At 41.1% G+C, this 24,047-nt stretch overlaps 1 long non-coding RNA gene across 1 annotated transcript; it reads right to left on the bottom strand.

Moving 5' to 3' along the window:
* Positions 1 to 312: 312 nt before the first annotated feature.
* Positions 313 to 10,003, bottom strand: LOC124803063. The gene is made up of 2 exons (XR_007017192.1): positions 9,959 to 10,003; positions 313 to 658 (listed from the first exon to the last, which is right to left on the bottom strand). It is a non-coding gene; the product is annotated as an uncharacterized LOC124803063 (long non-coding RNA).
* Between the last annotated feature and the right edge of the window lie 14,044 nt (positions 10,004 to 24,047).

The following is a 24,047-nucleotide window of genomic DNA, read 5'->3' on the forward strand; positions in this document are numbered from 1 at the left end:
CTTAATGGAACTCTACAGCCCTACAGCTTCCCATAACTGCTGCAGTGTACGTTTTCAGGCATTCCAGTGTAGTACAGAACTATATCTGGTTGACTGTAGCCAATAGACTGCAACATACAAGCCATGAAGCTCGTTCCGCAATTGATTTTGAACCCACATGACATATGTGATTCCGAAAATTATCGAAAATTTAAGTCAGTATGGCTGAAATAAGAGCTGAGTACCTTTTTTAACAATGTTAGTTCAGTATTTAATTTAGGTGTAGAGTCACTCGGCAAATAACGCTTCAATAGCTCGGAGAAGACAGTAGCAGAAATTCATCGTCTCTTCTGAGATTTATTCACTGTTGAACGTACAAAAGTAATATTGTAAACTTTGTATGTAACTACGTCCGGGCCTTCTAGTTGCGGTTGTGGACTGATGAAATTGCTGGAGCCCTTCCAGCGCGGCTGACGTGTAACACACCGCCTCCCAGGGTGTTCCCAAGTGTGTCTCCCACACCTCCAACGGTGCCTCCCAAGCCGACATCTACAGCGGCCGGTCTCCGCGTCGTGGTCGTAGTCGTACTGGTGGTGGTGGTGGTCGAGCTGTCCTGGGCGTTCACCGGGACAGTCATCCCAAGTACAGCAACCAGCACCACCACGGACATCGCCAACGTCTGAATTAAAGCAACTATAGATAAACAATTTGTGCTGTTTTGAACTTGTTCCATATCTTACTATACAGGGTGATTCAAAAAGAATACCACAACTTTAGGAATTTAAAACTCTGCAACGACAAAAGGCAGAGCTAAGCACTATCTGTCGGCGAATTAAGGGAGCTATAAAGTTTCTTTTAGTTGTACATTTGTTCGCTTGAGGCGCTGTTGACCAGGCTGAAAACCAAACTACCCGAGGCAGCCCGTGACAGAGCACTTCATCACTGGCCTCCAAGAAGCCCTGATGTTACCCCCTGCGATTTTTTCTTATGGGGGTATGTTAAGGATATGGTGTTTCGGCCACCTCTCCCAGCCACCATTGATGATTTGAAACGAGAAATAACAGCAGCTATCCAAACTGTTACGCCTGATATGCTACAGAGAGTGTGGAACGAGTTGGAGTATCGGGTTGATATTGCTCGTGTGTCTGGAGGGGGCCACATTGAACATCTCTGAACTTGTTTTTGAGTAAAAAAAAACCTTTTTAAATACTCTTTGTAATGATGTATAACAAAAGGTTATATTATGTTTCTTTCATTAAATACACATTTTTAAAGTTGTGGTATTCTTTTTGAATCACCCTGTATTATCTGTGAGTCATAATTGGAGCCAGTTAGCTCTTAACAAATACTGTCGTGTGACCGTTTGTATAGGCCCCCAAGTGAAATGACCTCATAGGCACACTAGAAGGTAAAGCACGTGTCAGACTTCGATTCATTGGCAAGATACTGGGAAAATGCAGTCACTATCAAAATGAGCTTTTTAAAAAGCACTTGTGCCTTAGATTGGTAGAATAATCCTCAAGCTTTTGCAACCCATACCATGTAAGATGGTTCAAATGGCTCTGAGCACTATGGGACTTAACTTCCGAGGTCATCAGTCCCCTAGAACGTAGTACTACTTAAACCTAACTAACCTAAAGATATCACACACATCCATGCCTGAAGCATGATTCGAATCTGCGGCCGTAGCGGTCACGTGGTTTCAGACCGTAGCGCCTAGAACCGCTCGGCCACTCCGTCCGGCCCACGTAAGACTAGGGTTGCAAACATTCTGGGATGGGCAGCGCGAATGATGACACGCAGTGAAATAAAGTAAAATCACTGCACATAAATCTTTGGAGACAGATGCAGCTGTCTCCAAGTGCCTCAGTTTGATTGATTGTGGTTAATAAGAACAGAGTTTTCCTTACAAGTTCCTCGAAATATCAGTCGAGAAAAGTTGCTTATGCTCACGTCGTTGTCGATATTCTCACATCTCAATATAGTGTCTTATCTATTGAAGAGTTAGTTGTCATAGACTAACAGTGTTCTACTTCCCTAATGTGTGGAACTGATTAAATTTTCGTTTCGCACATTTCAGATGGACTGGTGCTGAGCTGTGGTACGTCCTAGCCTCTTTCGAGAACTACAAGGCACTGACGCAATGTCAACTATAGTATGGAAGCAGCTATATTCATAGCATAGCTGCATATAATTTAAGGATACCGATTATGGAGTATCTGGTGATTTAAGAACAAATCAGTATCGAACGTAAGAATTGCATATCTCAGCATGAAAATATGAGAGACTGCCCAGCCCATGTGCACAAGTGTACTTGCTTATACAGGGTGCTACAAAAAGGTACGGCCAAACTTTCAGGAAACATTCCTCACACACAAATAAAGAAAATATGTTATGTGGACATGTATCTGGGAACGCTTACTTTCCATGTTAGAGCTCATTTTGTTACTTCTCTTCAAATCACATTAATCATAGAATGGAAACACACAGCAACAGAACGTACCAGCGTGACTTCAAACACTTTGTTACAGGAAATGTTCAAAATGTCCTCCGTTAGCGAGGATACATGCATCCACCCTCCGTCGCATGGAATCCCTGATGCGCTGATGCAGCCCTGGAGAATGGCGTATTGTATCACAGCCGTCCACAATACGAGCACGAAGACCCTCTACATTTGGTACCGGGGTTGCGTAGACAAGAGCTTTCAAATGCCCCCATAAATGAAAGTCAAGAGGGTTGAGGTCAGAAGAGCGTGGAGGCCATGGAATTGGTCCGCCTCTACCAATCCATCGGTCACCGAATCTGTTGTTGAGAAGCGTACGAACACTTCGACTGAAATGTGCAGGGGCTCCATCGTGCATGAACCAAATGCTGTGTCGTACTTGTAAAGGCACATGTTCTAGCAGCACAGGTAGAGTATCCCGCATGAAATCATGATAACGTGCTCCATTGAGCGTAGGTGGAAGAACATGGGGCACAATCAAGACATCACCAACAATGCCTGCCCAAACGTTCACAGAAAATCTGTGTTGATGACGTGATTGCACAATTGCGTGCGGATTCTCGTCAGCCCACACATGTTGATTGTGAAAATTTACAATTTGATCACGTTGGAATGAAGCCTCATCCGTAAAGAGAACATTTGCACTGAAATGAGGATTGACGCATTGTTGGATGAACCATTCGCAGAAGTGTACCCATGGAGGCCAATCAGCTGCTGATAGTTCCTGCACACGCTGGACATGGTACGGAAACAACTGGTTCTCCCGTAGCACTCTCCATACAGTGACGTGGTCAACGTTACCTTGACAGCAGCAACTTATCTGACGCTGACATTAGGGTTATCGTCAACTGCACGAAGAATTGCCTCCTCCATTGCAGGTGTCCTCGTCGTTCTAGGTCTTTCCCAGTCGCGAGTCAAAGGCTGGAATGTTCTCTGCTCCCTAAGACGCCGATCAATTGCTTCGAACGTCTTCCTGTCGGGACACCTTCGTTCTGGAAATCTGTCTCGATACAAACGTACCGCGCCACGGCTATTGCCCCGTGCTAATCCATACATCAAATGGGCATCTGCCAACTCCTCATTTGTAAACACTGCACTGATTGCAAAACCACGTTGGTAATGAACACTAACCTGTTGATGCAACGTACTGATGTGCTTGATGCTAGTACTGTAGAGCAAAGAGTCGCATGTCAACACTGGCACCGAAGTCGACATAACCTTCTTTCAATTGGGCCAACTGGCGGTGAATCGAGGAAGTACAGTACATACATACTGACGAAACTAAAATGAGCTCTAACATGGAAATTAAGCGTGTGTGTGAGGAATGTTTCCTGAAAGTTTGGCCGTACCTTTTTGTAACACTCTGTATATGAGTACATCGAGTGATTCTTCGTAATTCCCTCCTGAAGAATTAAAAATATGTGTAACCAGAAATCATATCGAAACTTCAGAACTAAATATTTAATAATTTTACCTACAGAAAGATGACTTACAATCCATTGTGCATAGCTGGCTGTAAGCATGGATGACTTACCGAACTAGAATGTTATGAATTGATACGAAAATTAATTTAAACCTTATTATTTAAATTTTCATGACTTCTTCTTGCTTGTTGACCACTACATATTGTTAACAGACTTGTCAGTCAAGCGATTCCAGAAAAATGACACACATCCTATTTCACAGTATTATTTCAGTACCTTTAAAACTATAGAAGCAAATATTTCACAGTGAACAAACATTATGACAGTGAACAACTCTTAATCGATTCATGCGATTTTAACAAATGATGTGCCACATAATAGCATTGCACTATAGCTATCAACCCTGAATCCTACAACCTGTATCTATTTTATTTATTGATTTTTGATGTTTTTTATATCTCTTTCACTATGGAAATGTTTGGCAGAACATCGTATCCGTCACCATTACAGTGTAAATGAATACAGCGTCACTAATTCAAATTGCCATACTTGCGTAGTTATTTAATGAACAGTTTACTATTAAACCAGTAACTTTATTTAAATGTTGATTGCAAGTTCTATTATAAAAGTGCTAATTTATAAGTGATTATTTGCTTGTGTTAGCAGACACCACGACTGAAAAAAAAAGTGGTCAACTTGAATTAGATTGTCTGTAGTGCGTAAGGACGACGTTTTGGTGGGGATGATCATCAGCCAATGGAAAAGCAGATAGTAGTAGAACACTACGGGAATCACGTGGAGTCTGTGATTGTTTGAGTGAAGAGCTTAAGGGAGCGATTCTGGATACTTTATGTTGAGTTCTTTGAGAAGGAAGACCTGGGTGAGGTAATATACGTGATTCAGTCTTGTAGGTATTTGGTTTTCGGTGGTGAACGGCAGCCACCATGCAACTTCTGAAGAGACTTTATATTGCGATATGTCTGAATTTGCTTCAGAAGAGGACTCCAACTTATTCCGCTTACATCACAGAACTGAGGAGAGACTGAGTATGAGTTACTATTCGTTGAATTGTGTGTCATAATTTGTAAATCATCATGTTGCACTCTGTGCTGTTTTGAGCTGGTGCATATTCCGTATTTTGTGATGACGAGGTGGACTTAGCTTTCACGTATCTTTGGTGGCCACTTATTTTGGGTATTTTTATACCATTCTCATAGTATTCTCAACGTAGCTTTAATGCGTTTGACAATTGAATTTTCTGTCTGTATTTTAACTGACTATTGTAGGACAACTTCCCATTTCTATGACACGTCCTTCTTGAAAAAGGTATTCAGCGTAATTGTCTGACATCTACATCAGTTATAAACGTTAGAATAGAACCCTTCTTATTAAACTATTCCTTGTCTTTCATTTTCTGTGTATGTGTATTTTATTAATGATGGACTATTTGTCTGCAGGATCACAGCGACAGGCTATTATCTGCAGCGAATTAACTCTTAGGCATGAAAACAGACGTGCGTTGTTCGTTCCTATGACTACACAGAGCAGTTCTTTTGAGACTGAGCCGCGCTTACCCCAGGACCTAAGGTACAAGTAGCCACAGGTAAAGGTGCAACTGGGTTGCTCGGATGAGATGCTGTTTAGAAGAGCAACGACTTAGCAGTAACCCTTAGGTAACGTCGTAATCCGTTTCCAATATAGTACAATCGTTAACGGAGGTGGTTTGGATAAATCTCTGAGATACTTTACTAATTATGTTATTTTGTTGAAGTAATAGTCCCATATTTCTAGAAACTTCAAACAACAGACATGAGACCAGAACAATAACCGTGAAGAACTAACTTTTGTTTGAAGGTTCCGGCGGAGGTTCGAGTCCTCCCTCGGGCATGGGTGTGTGTGTTTGTCCTTAGGATAATTTAGATTAAGTAGTGTGTAAGCTTAGGGACTGATGACCTTAGCAGTTAAGTCCCATAAGATTTCACACACATTTGAACATTTTTTTTTTGTTTTGTTTGAAACTACTTACTGTTTATTTGCCTACAGATTTCTGTGTGCATAGTTCCATCATACCACGTGTAGTTTTACCTAAATACAGTTTATAGTTCTAGATCTGCGCATTTTAACAACTCAGTTGTGATCTTGACAGTGTATTCGCAACAGCTGACGCTCGTTATTTCACCAGTTATTAAGTATATGTGACCACAAAATCGAATCATGTTATTTGTGTCTCTCAACAGGCCGCTATATTTCTAGTCAGCGTTCACTTTAGCTAGTGTGAAGTATTTAGTTTCCGAAAATGTGAGCACAGAGACCACAAGAAATACGCTGACAAATCATTCTGCCACAACCAGCACGGTAAAAGGTGTTAGGACAGTATACCCTCATTAGGCAGTAGTGTATGAATCTTCGGAAACAAATATTTTGATAACATCCTAAACTTGTATAGAGCAATTAACCTTCAAGCGCTCGCCCGGACGGTGAAGTGAGCGCCGCCTTTTTGCAATTTCGCTCCATACTTACTCCACAAAGGTAACGAGGCGACAGGAGGGACATTTATTCTCTAGTTGCACCTTTTTCCGACGGATGCTGCTCAAAGTTCGTCCAAGTCGCACCTCTCTGCTTCTCTGGATAAGTTCAAATAGGTCCGAACACGAGACTATTTCTAGCGCGAGCGCATAAAGGTTAAGCGAATTAAAATATCCAGTTACAGTCCTGGATACAAATACTCCACAGCACTAATTCATTTAGCTGAATTGTGACTCCAGTGCCAGCTTGTAAATAACTGTAAATGAAGTCTCTACTGCGAAAACGAGACTACAAATATTTAGTTTCATGAGTGTGGTTGCACACAGAACAAAACGTCTGAGCCTAGAAAAGAATAAGGTAATATCTTGCAACGCCACATCACGCCGTGATAATGGTTACATCAAGAGGAAGAGAGGAATCCACGAACTTATTTAGATAATCTCTATACAGCGGATACACCTGATCGAAGATTCGGAAATGTAGAGGTACGGAAATGTGGGGATGGTGAATTCTACTTGTCAACCGTCCTTCCGTATGGTACCAGTCATTTTCTTTGGAACAAAAACAGACGATATAGCTGGCTAGTCGACGTGTGATAGGATGCCTATCGGTGAGCAACTCTATAAAGACGGCTGTCGTCATCTTGGAAAATGGGAGTGTCTGTATCATACACTGAAGAAGAAGGAAAAAGGCAAATCTTGTTCGTCGAGAATGTTGGAACAAAGATGCTGGTTCGAGTTCACAGTATCCTGTATGAGTCAGCCCATGTGACGGTACCTAAAAGGCCTCCGAAATCTCACTGACCTACCTAATGCCTGAATTACGCCCTCTACACACTGCGGGATGAACACCCTATGGCGACGTTAGTGCTCATGATGACTTGTCTCACTGGAAAACGGGCAAAGTCGTGAAAGCAGTACACGCCTCCAGTCACTTAGAGTCAATTTTCGGTGTGACGAAGACATGAAGCTCTACGTCGAGCTTTGCGCTGTGACCTTATGCGAGGTATGCGACTCCTGTTTTGCAGTGCATGCATATCTCTTTCCAGTGTTCACTTGGAATCTGGTGGAGACGGACATGAATTCTTTTACAGCAGCAATTCTTGTCGGGTTAGGAACCGAATGTCATTGACAAAGGGCGACATTCGTACAGACACTTTTCTTCTTCTGATACTACATCCGAGGATGGCACTTGACGTTGTCGATAATTTTCCGATATTCCTTTCTGGACGGGTGCCAACTCAGGCAGTTTCTTCTCCAAACTTGTCACTCCACCACACCCTGGGTCGTAATCTTGCCCTTCTTCCTCCAGGTTCACTGCAGGAGGCTTTCCTTGCGGGATCTGTCTCATCGAGTCGTATTATATGTCCAGCCCATCTCAGTCTACACACTTTATGAGTTTGACCGCGTCATATTCTTCATAGTAGTCATAAAGCTCTTCATTCCTTCCCCTTCTCCCACTCCCATTTTCATACACATGTCCAAACAGTCTCCTCAGTATGCTTCTTTCGTGTGATCTCAGTCTGCTTCTTCCTGCTTTGTAATCGTCCATGTTTCTGCGCCATACACAACTTCGATTAGAAGCACGCGGGCCATAATTTCAGTCAAACTGCTGCTATTTGCTTCTATCTTTGCGCCCAGATATGTGAAACATTCTACTCGCTCAAAAGTGATTCCATCAAGTGTTACTGTGGGCTGTAAGCGTTGACTTGTACCATTACATATATATTTGGTCTTTCCTTAAATAATTTTCGAGCCCATCTTCTCTGCACTCAGCTTTAGAGTTGAGAATCCACTTCGTAGACCTCTCAATGCTCTATTCATTGGGTAAAAATCATCTGCCTTCTCAAAAATTGTACAGACTTATGATAGATAGACCCTTTATCTGGATATCCGATTCATGCATCACTTTTTCGAGTGCCAAATTGAAGAGTAGGCAGGAAAGCCTATCCCCTTGTCTTGGCCCAGTTCATGCAGGTAACTGAGGTTATAACGTAGACTGCACTCGCTCAGTACATTGGGGGTTCCGTAGGGTGACCTCTATCAAACATATATCTTCAAGGCACCCAAAATTCCCATCATAGCCTCGTAAAGTTTTGCCAAATTTATTGGTAAAATGCAGACTGGAAATCATTGCAAACATGGTACACACCAACATTAAATTCGTTGGTCTCTTCTACTATTTGCCGGAGAGTAAAAATCAATTTTGCAGTTGATTTGGTGGTGGCTCCAAAATAATGTGGTCTGTTTCTATGTGGTACGGACTGGATCCTCTGGTCCAGCTGAACAGATTACTGAACACGTTCGTCTACATGGAGACCATTTGGAGCCATTCACGAACTTTATTTTTGTGGATAACGATGCGCCATGTCACTGAGCCACAATTTTTCGCGCCTTTGAACATTCATTTTCTGTAACTTCAAGGAGAGCTGATCTCATTTATTTATATAGAAGACCGATTTCGGCATTTCTCCGTTGGCATCTTCGGATCTGCAAAAGATGGGACCGAAAATTCTAGGGTACAGCAACTAACGTAGTAGCACACATAATTATGTAAAAAAATTTGCAACACATGGGATACCAACATTACTACATTTGCATCATTACATAATATCGTCCCTCAATACAATAAGAGGTGCTATGCAATGTATATCCATGACAGAATCATGAGCTATACTAGAAGTTAGTATGTCAGTTTTGAAACAACACTTATGTGGACTCATATCATTACGTCTATTACAAACGCTCCATTCGTCACCACTTTACGGATGACAGATCTCAGCGTAAACATTCTTAGTAATATGTAAGTACATTAGATGGCGCAGTGGTAGCACAAACCGATACCATCATCTCTCATTTCATTAAGGCATAGATCTACTGTACGACATAATTACATATGCGTAAATTAGTATAATACATAAGTAAAGTCGGTATTCTACATTAGTGAAAAACTATCAGTGTTCATAATACTACAGATCTCCCCCACCCTAACGATGTCAAAAGTGTATATTTCCGTGATTACTTTCAAGAATATTGTGGAAAATTCGAGGGAAAAACCGAGGAACTTGGCGTGAAGATCGCCCGACGTGAATCCCATCAAACATAAACCGGACATAATCGAGAGGTCAGTTCGTACACAGCCAGCACAACATTCCGCATTGTCAACAGTTCAGAAATTATGGATGGTTATACAGGCCGCATGTCTCAATGTTTATGCAAGGAACTTCCTGCGCCTTCTGGAGGCCATAAAACGTCGAATTTCTGCACTATGCCGATACAGAAGAGCGTCCGACACGATATTTGGAGGTATCCCATGACTTTTGTCACCTCGGTGTACATACGAAATAAATGAAGGATGAGATGAAACCGGCAACGGTGTGAAGTCCTTATATTCTAACAATGATCTAGTATAATGATCGTATCTCATTAAAGTTTAAGTTGTTTTATGGCTTAAAAGATATCTCTGCTACAAAAATTGCTGTAAGAAATATGAAGGAACTGAAGCATTAGTGAGTGAAACTCTTTACCTTTCTAGACAGCTTGTAGGAAACCATTGTCTCGTTTTCTAGAGCACTGGATAGTAGATCAAGAAGCAGAGGCATGTATATATACTAAAGCCTATCGCTACCGGTTTATTGAGGTCACCGCTCGAGGTAAGGACACAGCAGGTGGCAACACTGATAACGACTCCCGAGGAAAATACTCTGTTTACTAGTAACGACTAATAGTGATGATTACCACATTTAAAAATTTATCTGTTTGTCGTTCCTACTTGCTTCAAAATTGTTTCTATAGCTGAATTTTAATTTGAAGTTTTCCACGTGAAAAAGAGCAGTAACATGCAAAAATGTTGTGGCCTCTTGTTTCTCATTTACTTAATTTTCATTATACTGAGTAAATGTACCATAACTGATAATTCCACGGTGCAAAATTTTAGCACAGAGGTAATATTCCAGTATCAAAGATGAAAATGTGAAACTAGACCGCTAACTGCATAATGTACACAATATGTTTAGTGAGGATCCCAAAAAATAATTTTATTAGCAGCTAAAATTAAGTTCAGCCAAAATACAGTATTCACGTTTTCAATTATCGCACGATTTCTTCAAATAGTGGTAGGTTTAGCCATCGGAAACTAAATAGTCCGAAGTGGATGACAAAGATTATGCTCGTATATGCCAGTCTCGTGTTGGTTATTCACTGGCCTTTTACGAACAAGACTTTGGATACAGATTTAGACCTTAAGACATTTCCAGAAACAGCTGAGGCCTCTGGCCATAATTTAACGCCTGTGAACCAAACATTAAAACTAATTATATTACAAAAGACAGGAAATTAAGCAGAGGGGATCTGAATAATTTGAAAGAACCGAAATTTGTTGGAAGTTGCAAAGAGAGCATGAGGCAACTATTGATTGAAACAGTGGAAAGGAATAGAGCAGAAGACAAATGGCTAGCACTGAGAGATGGAATAATGAAAGGAGGAGAGTTAGGTATGTAGACAAAGCCTTCCCTAAATCCTTGCATATCACTTAAGACATTGAATTTAATTGACGAATGAGGAAAATACAACTATGCAGCAAATAAAGGAGGTGAAAGGGAATGCAGACATCTAAGAAATGACATCGACAGAATGTGCAAAATGGCTAAGCAGGAGTGGCTAAAAAAGAAATGCAAGGCTATGAAAGCATGTATAACTAGGGAAAACATTGATAACACTTTTAGGATAATTAAAAACACCTTTAGAGGAAAGAGTGGCAACTGTATGAATACCAACATTTCAGGTAGGAAACTACTGCAAATAAAAGAAGAGACATTTCAAAAGTAGAAGGAATGTATAGAGGGCGTTTAAAAAACAAATCAGCCTGAAAGCAGTATTATAGGAAGTAAGAGAAAGTTGATGAAGATGAGATAGGAGGTATGATATTGCACGAATAACTTTACAAAGTGTTACATGATTCGAATCGAAACGAGGCCCCTGGATTAGGTAACATTCCTTCAGAACAGTTAACATCCTTGGAAGAGCCATTTATGACTAAGCTGTTCCTACTAGTGTGCAAAATGAATGTGACATGCTAAATACCCTCACATTTCAGGAAGAATGTAAGGATTCCCAGTCTCCGAAGGGTATGCATGTTAGTGAACCATCAGTTTAGAAAATCATGCTCGCAAGATGTTGACATGAATTAGTTTCGAATAATGGAAAAGCTGGTAGAAGTCGATCACGGGGAAGATCAGCTTTGGTACCGCAGAATGCAGGAAAACGAGTGGCAATAGACTTTACAATTTAGCTTACAAGACTGATTAAAGAAACCCAAAACTTACGATTACGGCAGTTTTAGACTTAGAGAAAGTTTCGACAGTATTGACTGAAGCACACTCTGAAATTTTGAAGATACCGACGATAATGTACAGCGAGCAAAAGTCATAGTATTTTTAACATGTACAAAAACCAGAAGCCAGTGATAATGCTGGAAGGGCTTGAAAAGGAAACAGTGACTGAGAAGGGAGAGAGAAAAGCGTTTTTTAAGAAGCAAAATTTGTTAACGTTGAATATAAACATAAGTCGTAGGAAGGTATTTGTGTGGAATATAACCTTGGCTCGTACAGATGTGAAAAGTGGTCGAAAAGCAGTTCAGACGACAAGAGTACAGTCTCTTGATATGTGGTGCTACAAACAGGTGATGAGAAGATCACGTAATGAGTAATGAGGTACTGAATGGAACTGTGTAGAAAAGAAATTTGTGGCACCACCTGACTAAAAGACTGGTCGATTTATAGGAAATCTTATGAGGAGTCAATGTAACAGCAGTTTAGTTCTGAAGGGAAGTGTGGGGGAAATATTGTAAAAGACAAATTGGTGAGTACAGTAAGCAGCTCTAAACGGATGTAGGTTGCAGCAGCTATTCGGAGGTACAGACGCTTGCACACAGTAGAGTAGCAGTAGTGAACTGCATCAAAGCAGTCTTAGGTCTGAAGACCACAGCGACCAAATACCAGTAATTAATATGATCAAGTAATAAGGACAGCCGGCCGGTGTGGCCAAGCGGTTCTAGGCATTTCAGTCTGGAACCGCGTGACCACTACGGTCGCAGGTTCGAATCCTGCCTCGGGTATGGATTTGCGTGATGTCCTTAGGTTAGTTAAGTTTAAGTAGTTCTAAGTTCTAGGAGACTGATGACCTCAGATGTTAAGTCCCATAGTGCTCTGAGCCATTTGGTAAACACAGCATGTAATGTAAGAAATGATGATACCAACGTTAGGTACGTATCTGGGTGAGAGTATAGTACAACTTGCTTCGTTTCTACAATGCGTAATAACGAAATGGATGGGGAAGCCTAGCTTCGGGCTTGAAATCAGTAGTTACATAATATGCGATACCTTCTTACATTTTGCTCCAAATGTATAATTAAAAATACGTATCAGATGCATAATTCGTGTATGTTCTTTTAATAGTGCATTCTCTCTCTCTCTTTCTCTCTCTCTTTCTATGTGTGTGTGTGTGTGTGTGTGTGTGTGTGTGTGTGTTTATGGAATTACAGATATATATTGAAATAGCTTTAAAAGGGGAAAAAAGTAGCACAAATGTAACAAGCTTTGTTAAGCCATAAATATTCCCAAATCTTCTGATAGTTTATATGATGTCGTTAAAATTGTTTTGCTTCATGATACCTCTTGTCCGTCACAGAAAGTATCCAAAGCTCTAAGATTCTCTTGATAGTCAATTACTATGGTTGTGCATGACAAATAATTTATAAGATAGTAAAATTTTAAATGTGACCTAGGAGTTGTCTCTCACTTCGGAAGTGGAGGAGCTGAAGAAGCGTGTATTGTGAAATCCAGGCACATCTTAATGATATGTAAGCTCGTTGTTTCAAGATTTCTGGATGATGAAATACTTAATTCTTACAATGCGATTCGCTTACGTATTCGATAGCAGTAATGCACAAGCGCACACACAGTCTATGTTCTGAAAGATTTCCAAAAAGATACGTGTCCTCGGCGTATAAAAGGACTTTGTTGGATAATTATTTGATACATACATACTGAGTGGGTTTTCTACTTAATTTTATTTCATTACTTCTAAGCTCTCCGTATTTTAACATTCTTCTCTATACATCTCGTGTACATTAGGTAAAGCTTATTAACAATAACTCTTCTACTGAAAACCGATTTATTGGACATATTTGGCACTGCGAAACTCCCAGAAACCGCATAATGGACCTCAGAGCATCTCAAAAAGTATTAACTTACTGCATAAAAAGCACACATCTGTTGCACATCATGGAATGTATTAATTATCTTTAAATAGGACACAATAATTTAATTTCTAGGTAGTTCCCTGGTGCTCGAAATTCTTTTAGAGGAAGTTGGAAGCGTCGACTGAAATTTGATAAATTCATGTGCGTTGACGGTTAGCGGACATAATTAGCAAAGCTTAACGAAGAATGACTTTTCCTCTGGAATCATTATCGACGTAGCCACCCGCTGTGACCAGGACTCTAGTGGTGACTTCATGAGACGCACGCAGATAATGTGCTGTATATATACCTCCACTTCATGTTACGATGAACAGTGCTACACAAATCGAAGCCATGGGTTGCCAAAAGCTGTACGCACCGGTAAAAGAATTTGACCTTCAAATTATTATTGTCAGTCTGACTTCCTTCATATAACAATTGTCTCTGAGACATTTCAGTGATGCGGTGGCTAACGGTTTCTTAAGAAGCAGTGTCCAACTGCATAAAGTGACGAAAGTTAGGACATAAGGTGCTGTCGAGGTGCAGGTCATTAGAGACGGGGTACAAACTCGAAATGAACACGAATAGCGAGGGAACTGGATGGCGGCCGTTCAAGGCAACCATTCTAGAATTGTCCTTTAGCAATTTAGGGAAATTATGGAAAACCTAAATCTGAATGACTGGTGTGGGATTTGGGGCACCCATCCTATCTTAGCCACTTTTCCACCTCACTCGTATTGTAAAACATCATTCTTAGATTGGCAGTGTTTTGCAGAGTTTCTCATTTTCACTATGGTCATATTTTCAGCTCTCAGCGAGGCAAAGACCGACTAATACCTGAATGATGTCTCACATTAATCACTATATTAAGTTCTGATGAATGCTGGTATATTGTCACTCATATGGAAGTTTATATGCTCGAATAAGACTTAAAGTTCTGGTCCTTAGATCCATACTCGCCATCAACGATTACAAACCGCGTTATTGGTCTGGGTAACTTCAAGAAGATTTTTCAGAATGCTGTGGACTGGTATCTATTGTTGCGAACTAGATATACATAAGAGACAGGTGACTTAAAATATAGTGCCATTCTGTGTACTACAAATATTGCCGCGCATATCACGTAATACGTAATCACACGAAATATACATGAACAGCCCGTATTACAGCTGTCCCCAGGAGGTGCCAATTCGTTATTAGCAACATAACTGAGTATTAAAAATATGGAGACGGAAATATATCACGAGGTTCAATTTTAGCCATATTACACATGGAAATATGTGAATTAAAATTTCATCTATTACGAGTGGACAAATAAACGCTAGATAATTTCAGATAATTTGTATATAGCGACAGTAGGACCGAACGAGGTGGCGCAGTGGTTAGCACACTGGACTCGCATTCGGGAGGACGACGGTTCAATCCCACGTCCGGAAATCCTGATTTAGGTTATCCGTGATTTCCCTAAATCACTCCAGGCAAATGCCGGGATGGTTCCTTTGAAAGGGCACGGCCGACTTCCTTCCCCATCCTTCCCTAATCCGATGAGACCGATGACCTCGCTGTTTGGTCTCTTCCCCCAAAACAACCTATAGCGACAGTGGTAGGTAACACTGTGTAGCTGTACGACTCGTCCCAAGTTTCGTCATTTCATTTGTGGTGCAAAATTGTAGCAATTCAAGGGAAAAAGGCAATCGGTAACATATTTTTAGACTCTAGCTGGATATTCAGTTGCTCTTAATCGCATATCTCCGTTAAACAGATTACACCTTAGGAAAGAAACTAACAGTGACATATATTACTGCTTACAATCAACACAGCGTCCAATTCTCCATTGTGTTCTGGGGTATTCCAGACCGAATGTGATTGGTTGTTCCTTGCTCTACTTGGTCGGAGATCAACTGTCTCCCTGTGGAGAACTATGTCAACAGATTATGAACAAGTCATCACTGAAAGCAATAGCCGAACTACAGATCTGAGTAGGGAAATATGAATGACCTTCCTATATATTCGCACATGCTCATTTAATTTTTGCTCTAGAATCAACCCTTCGGGAAATGATATGTATGAGAATTCTTACTAGCGGCTGTCATAGTAAAAGTGATTAGCGGTTTCTCGGACAGAATTATGCCAAGGTGTATTTCGCGTCTGAGGTGCTGCGGTTCACATATTCGTCATTCGCGAGTTACGGCCGTATCAAGCATACCTCTTTTCTGGCTTTTGTGGTGACTGAAAAGTTTGTGCGGGTATCGGTCCTTATGCGTCTATGCTCGACACCACTGTGTCCCAAGTTTCCACTATTCCTCGTAACCAGCTCATCTGGGAAGCGTTCCTGGGAGCCATTGGTAGTTCACTATTTACATAAGGAGTGAGACGGAATCAAAGGACGAAGTAACACATGGGAAATGTCTCGTACGGCCTTTCTGCTGTACATTTCCAAGGTAACGGACGGAATGTGCCGTCTATTGCGCAAACACGACGTTAATACCATTTACAAACCGACAAATGAGATCAAAGGGTGCCTTACTTCGACGAAGCAGAGAAGCTATCCACTTACAGTGTCGCTAATATACCGCACACAACGTGTGTAGGAATGACTGAAGAAGCAATCACCACCAGGATCACCGCAAATGAGACGCATTCCAGGCTGAGATAAGGAGAGAAATCGGCCGTCTCGAAGAAGGCAAAATGTGTAGAAGAGCCACTACACCCGTTTGTTCAGTGAAGCCATAAAAAATTAACAAGATGACAAAAGCTTCTAAAATAAACGGGAAAGCCTCAACATTAACTGGTCCTGGATTTCCATGGTGCAGTGAACGGCCATTGGAGGCAATGGAAACAGGAAAACCGTCGGACGCTGGTGCGCCGGGTAAATATGATCTGCGGCAGCGAGTTCGACTCCAGTCCACCACCAGCAGTAGAGGGAGAACCTTTGTCAATGCCAGATACTAGTGATGGCAAAATGTCAGAAAAATTATCAAACAATCGCCGCCCGAGGAACATGAGACGACAGCCAACAGGAAATTATATTGACTAGCATTGTTTTAAATATTACATAGTAACAGCTATTGAGTAGTACAGAAGGAGAGGCAGTGGCTTATATATATATATATATTATATATATATATATATATATATATATATATATATATATATATATATAGATATATAAAGAATATACCATATTCATGTGTTTGAGTACATTAGCACTTGTCATAATCTGTTGTTAGCGTACATGACAGACGTGGACAACACAGGTCGCCCCTGCTTGCTGATGTATGACTATAAGACAAAAGCTAAAATAATGGAATAACGAAACAAAGAAAGTGTCTGGTGATGTTCGAGGGCCGAGCGGAGTGGCCGCGTGGTTTGAGGCGCCATGTCACGGACTGCGCGGCCCCTGCAGCCGGAGGTTCAGGTCTTCCATCGGGCGTGAGTGTGTGTGTTGTTCTTAGCATAAGGTAGTTTATGTACTGTATAAGTCAAGCAACCAATGACGTCAGCGGTTTCGTACCCCAGGAATTCATGCACATTTTGATCATCGAGAAGGGAATGCATACAAATTAAGAACTACATCACAAGCAGTTCTATACCCTGTCGCCGAATACTGTTCTCCTGTTCGGAGCAGAAGTAGCCACGTCATCAAAATAGATATCTATGTAAGAGGTGAAATGAGGACGTGACCAGAACTCTTAAATCCCGCCAGTGCCATGCCTGTTAGTAATCGCTAATATTGCCCCACCAAATTACCGTCGTCAACAACCAGTAAGATATGAATAAAAGAAGGTGAAAAGATTCCCACACTTAACACATCTCGTAACGTTGAAAACTTTACGGGTCACCTGTCAAAAGCCTAGAGCACCAACCTGGGGCCGGCCGCGGTGGTCTCGCGGTTCTAGGCGCTCAGTCCGCAACCGCACGACTGCTACGGTCGCAGGTTCGAATCCTGCCACGGGCATGGATGTGTGTGATGTCCTTAGGTTAGTTAGGTTTAAGTAGTTCTAAGTTCTAGGGGACTGATGACCACAGATGTTAAGTCCCATAGTGCTCAGAGCCATTTGAACCATTTGAACCAACCTGGGTAAACAATAAATAAGTCACCCAGGAAGGCATGATGTATGAGAAGAATGGAGAAATCATTGGACCTCGTTCCTTGGTGATGAGAAGATAGGTAAAATAGATCCGAAACTTTCCTGGCAGATTAAAACTGTGCCGGACTGAGACTCGAAATCAGGATCTTTACCTTTCGCGGGCAAGCTCTCTACCATCTGAGCTACCCAAGCACGACTCACACCCCGTCCTCACAGCTTTACTTCTGCCGGTACCTCGTTTGCTACCTTCCAAACTTTACAGAAGCTGTCCTGGGAAACCTCCTGCAGAGGATCTTATGTGAAGTTTGGAAGGTAGGAGACGAGGTACTGGCAGAAGTAAAGTTTTGCGGACGGGGCGTGAGTAGTGCTTGGGTAGCTCAGATGGTAGAGCACTTTCCGGTGCAAGGCAAAGGTCTCGAGTTCGAGTCTCGGTCTGCCGTACAGTTTTAATCTGCCAGGAAAGTTTCATATCATCACACACACCGCTGCAGAGTGAAAATCTCATTCTGAAAATAGGTGGAACCTTCCAAACCTCGGGAGCGAACCAACAGAGAAAATCATGAACCTCAATTTGCCGTGTCAAAAGTGACAACACTGTGACAAAGCAACATAACAGAAATGAGGAATGCCCCATGATGTCCAAAGAGACAGTGGAAAATCGCTGGTGTGCTAAGAAGAAAATTTATGGTAACTGGAGGGACTTTGCGCACGGGACACCGGCAGCAAACAGCTAGCTAGAGTCTTTAGATATGCAGCTGTGACGAGAAATGTCTGTCACAACCTCATTTAGCTACTGCCGCTTCCCCAGCTTTCGTCATTGCCTATACACAAATAAATCTTCTTATACTGTTTCATATTATCTTACCACATCTTTTATCAACTTAAGGTATGACGAGGTTGACGGAACAGGAACGTAAGAATAAACGTATGAACAAAGTTCAGCCATTGCAAGTTGGCTACAAGAACGAAATTTAAAGGAGTTATTCATAGGTAATCGTTTTATTACAGAGTGTGGTGATGACCGCACTGGTGCTGACTGCCGTACTGCTGATGGCTGGCGCAGCGGACGCTCAGAACACCACAACCACGACGCGGAGATCGGCCGCGGTGGACATAGGCCTGGGAGACACCGTTGCCAGTCTGGGAGGAACACTTGGGGGCGCTCTGGCAGGAGGTGTTCTGCATATAAGCCGCGCTGGGAAGTCCATATCGACGTCATCGGCACACAGCCGTTCACAGAAGAGTTAGTCGTAAACCCATTAAAAACGGTTTATCTAATTTCATGTTGTTTCTTTGTGTAAATTTTTTATAATGTTGATGTTGTACGTTCAACTGTTAATAAATAACACTAATGCGTTTTTACTGTTTTCTGAGTATGTTTTGCATCGATAAATGGTGAGAAACCAAGTATATATATATGGGTCGACGGGCAAATTTTCGACTGTGCCCACTGATTTATTGCAGCGTAAACTAGCAGTCTTTCCTTCGATTCACTTTCATTCTGATCGCTTTCGCGATTGCTAAATGACCCTGTTACGAAGTCCTCCGTTGGATCTTCTCTATCCCTTCTATCAACCCTATCTGGTATTGATCCCACACCGCTGAGCAGTTTTCAAGCAGTGGGCGAACAAGCGTACTGTTACCTACTTCCTTTGTTTTCGGATTGCATCTCCTTGTTTCGTCCTTTCAGAATTCAGTACCTTTCTTTCATCAGGCCTCGGTGTTCCTATCCGTTTTCTAGTTTCCCTCTGACCAACTTTCCGAAGAAATGTCTTTTGTCTGAATGTGAATCTTTTTGTTGTGCCTAGCGCAACTCAGCATCTCCGCTATATGGTGAGTAGCAACTTTCCTTCTCTGGTATTGTTACATTCCATCCTGGATTTTCCATTCTTTGATTTTTGTTTTTTTCTATCTGTTACGTCTTCATGAGCTATACCGGCTAATTTAAAATCCTCCCAAATTACAGCGAGTATTTAATTGGCTCGGTTTTGGCCTTACTACTGTTTTCGTAGAATTCTACTATTTGTTTTGTCAATTAAAGAATGCCATTCTTTTAATGTGCCCGAAAAATTTAAATGTTCGTTTTCTCCCGTCACCTAGTATATCTGTCTGTTCTTATATTTCCTTATTACTTCTCAGCCCCTAAGTTCCTCCATCAGTAATTTTAGGACCTTATATTTCCCTAGTAATCTTTCTGCTTTCTTTTGAATTTCTTCAATATCTCTCTTTCTATTTAATATTATAGTTTCAGAACACATTCTAATTTGATTACAGTACTATAATGCCTAAGTTTACTGAATTTGGAAAGTGGTTCAGCGAACTTCGTTTGCAGCATTTTCCAGACTGTTTTCTTGAATCATTTCCCACAAGTATTTAAACTGAGAAACCCTTTGATTGTTCCGTATTCTGCGCTCAAAAGCTGTGATACTTGTTCCGTGCATCTCATATATACCGTTTTTTCGAATAATATTTGTAGTCCTGCAATTTCCGCAACTTCCTTAAGAATTTCAATGTGATTTTGAGCCGTGGTAATATCCATGGTTAAACTTGGTAGATCATTTGCAAAGACGAAGCAGTCTTCTGCCTACCTCGATGGATCGATCTATATTTTGACTTGACTCTTGCTCTCGCCATTCTGCAATTACCTTATCCAACACACAGTTAAACAGAAATGGGAAGACTCCATACCCCTGTCTGACACCAGTCTTTATATAAAGTGATTCAGAAATTTCACCCATGAGTTTAACTTCAGAGCTGGTGTCAGTCAACGTTTCCTTAATCAGTGTGAGAGTTTTATTAGCTAGCCCTTGATCTTTTTAAATTGGGAAGCGAGATTCACGATCAACAGAGTCGTAGGCATTTTTAAAATCCACAAATGTACATACAACGTTGTTACCAGAAACCTTTTGGTGCCTAGGGATTAGTTTTAAATTAAGGATTCATTCCGGGCAGGATCTGTTTGGTCTAAAGACTGTTTGGTGTTCACCAATTTAGGTTATAACTGTTCTTAGGCTCGATCAAGTAAACACTGCGCGAGAATTTAGTATGTGACTGGGAGAAGAGAGATTCCTCGGTAATTATTAACATTGGTTCTATCCCCCTTTTTATGCAGTGGATGAACTAGGTCAGCTTTCCTGTCCTCAGGTATTTTCTCAGTTTTCCAGATATGTCCTATTATTTGAGTAATCTCATTTTTTGTGTTAGAGCCGATCTTAGTAGTTCTCCAATTATAATGTCTGCCCCAGATGTTTATTTTTTTAAGTCCCTTAATTGGTTTAATTTATTCGATTTCGTCAGGTTCTTTCGAGTTAGGCATGGTGTTATTAGTTTCCTGTGGTTAGAATTTCTTCGCTGGTTCCGGTCAGTTTAATAAATAATAATAAAGTAATTAGTATGTACCTTCACGGCCGGGGAGATGACATGGGAAAGTCGCTGCTACAACCTTTCGACTTGGGCTAAACAATGGGGGTGAAATGCGAATATCTCAACAACAGAGTTCTCTTAGCCTCTCTTACCTCAATTCTCCACAATCCCACCTAAACGTGGTGCCCCTGTCAAGCTGAGCAGCCCAGTGGAAGGTTGGGTAACCAACACCAATTAGAAACTGGGTCAGCGAGCCGACAGGATGTGGAGGACAGTGGAAGGCAACGGTAAACCACCAATGGAACTGCTTCCCTAGACACTCATGAGATGGACCTCTTTGTAGAATATTCCGGAGGTAAAGCGTCCCTTCAATCGGATCCCCAGGAGGGGAATACAACGAGGACTCCAGAGATCAGGGCAAATGGAAAAGGAAGGCAGGACAAGAAGAAGGAAGACTTATTGAGGAATGGGAAATTAGAAAACTCCAAACTTGAAATAACAAGAAATAAATTGGATGTACTCGGAATGTGCGAGGTGAGGTGGGGTGGTTGTGGAGAACTAGAAAGTGCCGACTTCCGATTGTACTATTCAGGTGAAGATAAAAATGGAATGTACAGGATTGGAATTTTGAAAGGTAAAAGACTGAAGGACAAGGTTATCAAAGTTGAATATGTTAGTGGAAGAATAATGATGAAGGACTGAAAAGGAAAAAGAAAGACTTAGTTATCATCCGGGTCTATATGCCAACAGGTAATCATTCAGATGGAGAGATAGAAGAATGTTATGAGAAGATAGAAAACTTACCAGTGACAGAGCTGAGAAATGAATGTGTCATTGTAATGGGTGATTGGATTGAGGTAGTTGGTGAAGGACCAGAAGGAAAAGCTCTGGGAAAATTTGGACTGGGAGAAAGAAATGAGAGACGGCAAATATTGTTGGAATACTGCTATGAGAATTTTGTGGTAGTTGGAAATACTGTATTTGATAACTACAAAAGACGATGGTATACTTGGATATCTCGTTTTGACAACAAAAAATATTAACTGTATTACATAATGATACAACAAAGATACCGAAATTGCCTAAAGAGTGTCGAAAGTTATCCACGGCCAGATATTTATTCAGATCATATGTTAGCAGTAGCTGAGGTTCGAGTAAAATTGAAAGAACCTGGAAAAGACAGAAGAGAGAGCACACTAACTTTGAGAAACTGAAAGACAAAGGCAATTGTGAAAAATTAGAGTATGCATATTGTGTATTCATGACGCAAGGACGGGAAACGGAATGCACAGAACAAAAATTGGATCGTATTAATAATGTGATAAAAAAGACCGCTAAGGAAACGCTTGGAGTCCAGGAGAGTGAAGAGTAAAGAAAAAATGGGTAACACCAGATATGATAACCAAGGTGGATGGCCACATGAAATGGAAAACTGTAAACACAGAGGAAGGGAAGCGCAACTACAGGAGGTTAAATAATGAATTAAGAAGGGAGATGGCTGACAGATAAGTGTGACAAATAGAGAAATTAGAGAAAGAAGGAAAATATGATCTGATGCATAAAGAATCAATGGATTTGAGATTCAGGCAACAGAGAAACAACAATGGACTAAAAGAAGTAAATTCAGCAGACGGCAAAATGGTGAGGAAACCCCAAGAAATAATGAGAAGATGGGAAGAATATATGGAATGGCTACACGCTGCAGAGAGTCGACCAAGTGAAGAAGAGCTTGGGATAGAAGAAAAAGATAAAGTTGCACATGGTGACAGAGGAAATGCAGTACTAACTAGTGAGACTGAAGCATTTATGAAGGAGATGAAAAATGGAAAGGAAATGGGAATTGATGAGATTACTGCAGAACTGTTAAAGTCATTGGAGAAAGAAGGGAAAAGGAAGTTGATTGAATTGCGGAATCAAATCTACATGACAGGAATAGGGCCAAGGATTTTACAGAAAGTATCTTAATACCTATTGAAAAGAAAAAGAACAGCAAAAACTGTGAGGAACATAGACCAGCGTGCCTCACATCGCATGCAGCCAAAGTCTTGCTGAGGACGCTCAACAGACGGCTGTATGGAAAGCTGAACTGCGTAATAGGAGATGAACAACTTGGTTTCAGTCGAGGAGTGTGAACTAGAGATGCCATTGGGCTACTGAGAGTGATAGGGGAGAGGTACATGGAGAAGAAAATTAAGGTATATATTTTGTTCATTGATCTTGAGAAGCCTATTGACTGTGTCAGATGGGACAAACTGATGGAAATCCTAAGAAAATATGGAGCTGACTGGAGGGATAGACGGATAATTAGAAATTTACATTTGAGCCAGAGAGTAATAGTCAGAAAAGGAGTTGTGATGAGTGAATAAATTGAACTGGGAGGAGGTGTAAGACAAGTTTGTTTTTTATCACTAACACTGTTCAATATCTATCTGGAGGAAATTATTAATGAAAGTCTTGATGGAAAGAGAGGAGTTTGTATAGGGGGGTCGGAGAGTGGAGTGTATAAGATTTGCAGACGGCATGGTTGTGATGGCAGAGAGTGCAAGAGAGATACAACAAATGTTAGATTATCTAAACACAAGAAGAATATGGAATGAATATTAACAAGAAGGAAACGAAAAGCATGGTAACTGGAAGAAAAAGGAGAAAAGGCCGCATGAAAATAGGGGGAGAGGAAATAGAGCAAGTGAATAACTTCAATTACTTGGGAAGTGTAATAATGGATGATTTGTATAGGTCAACAGAAATTAGGAAAGGAATTGCAATGGCAAAAGAAGGATTCAAGAGGAAACAGAAATTACTTTGCAGACCACTAAACAAAGATCTGAGGAAAAGACTTGCCAAGTGTTACATCTGCAGCGTTGCAATGTATGATGCGGAGACCTGAACGTTAAGGAAGGAAGATGAAAGAAGGTTGGAGGC

The sequence above is a fragment of the Schistocerca piceifrons genome, chromosome 6 (assembly GCF_021461385.2).
Source record: "Schistocerca piceifrons isolate TAMUIC-IGC-003096 chromosome 6, iqSchPice1.1, whole genome shotgun sequence".
NCBI classification, from domain to species: Eukaryota; Metazoa; Arthropoda; class Insecta; order Orthoptera; family Acrididae; genus Schistocerca; species Schistocerca piceifrons.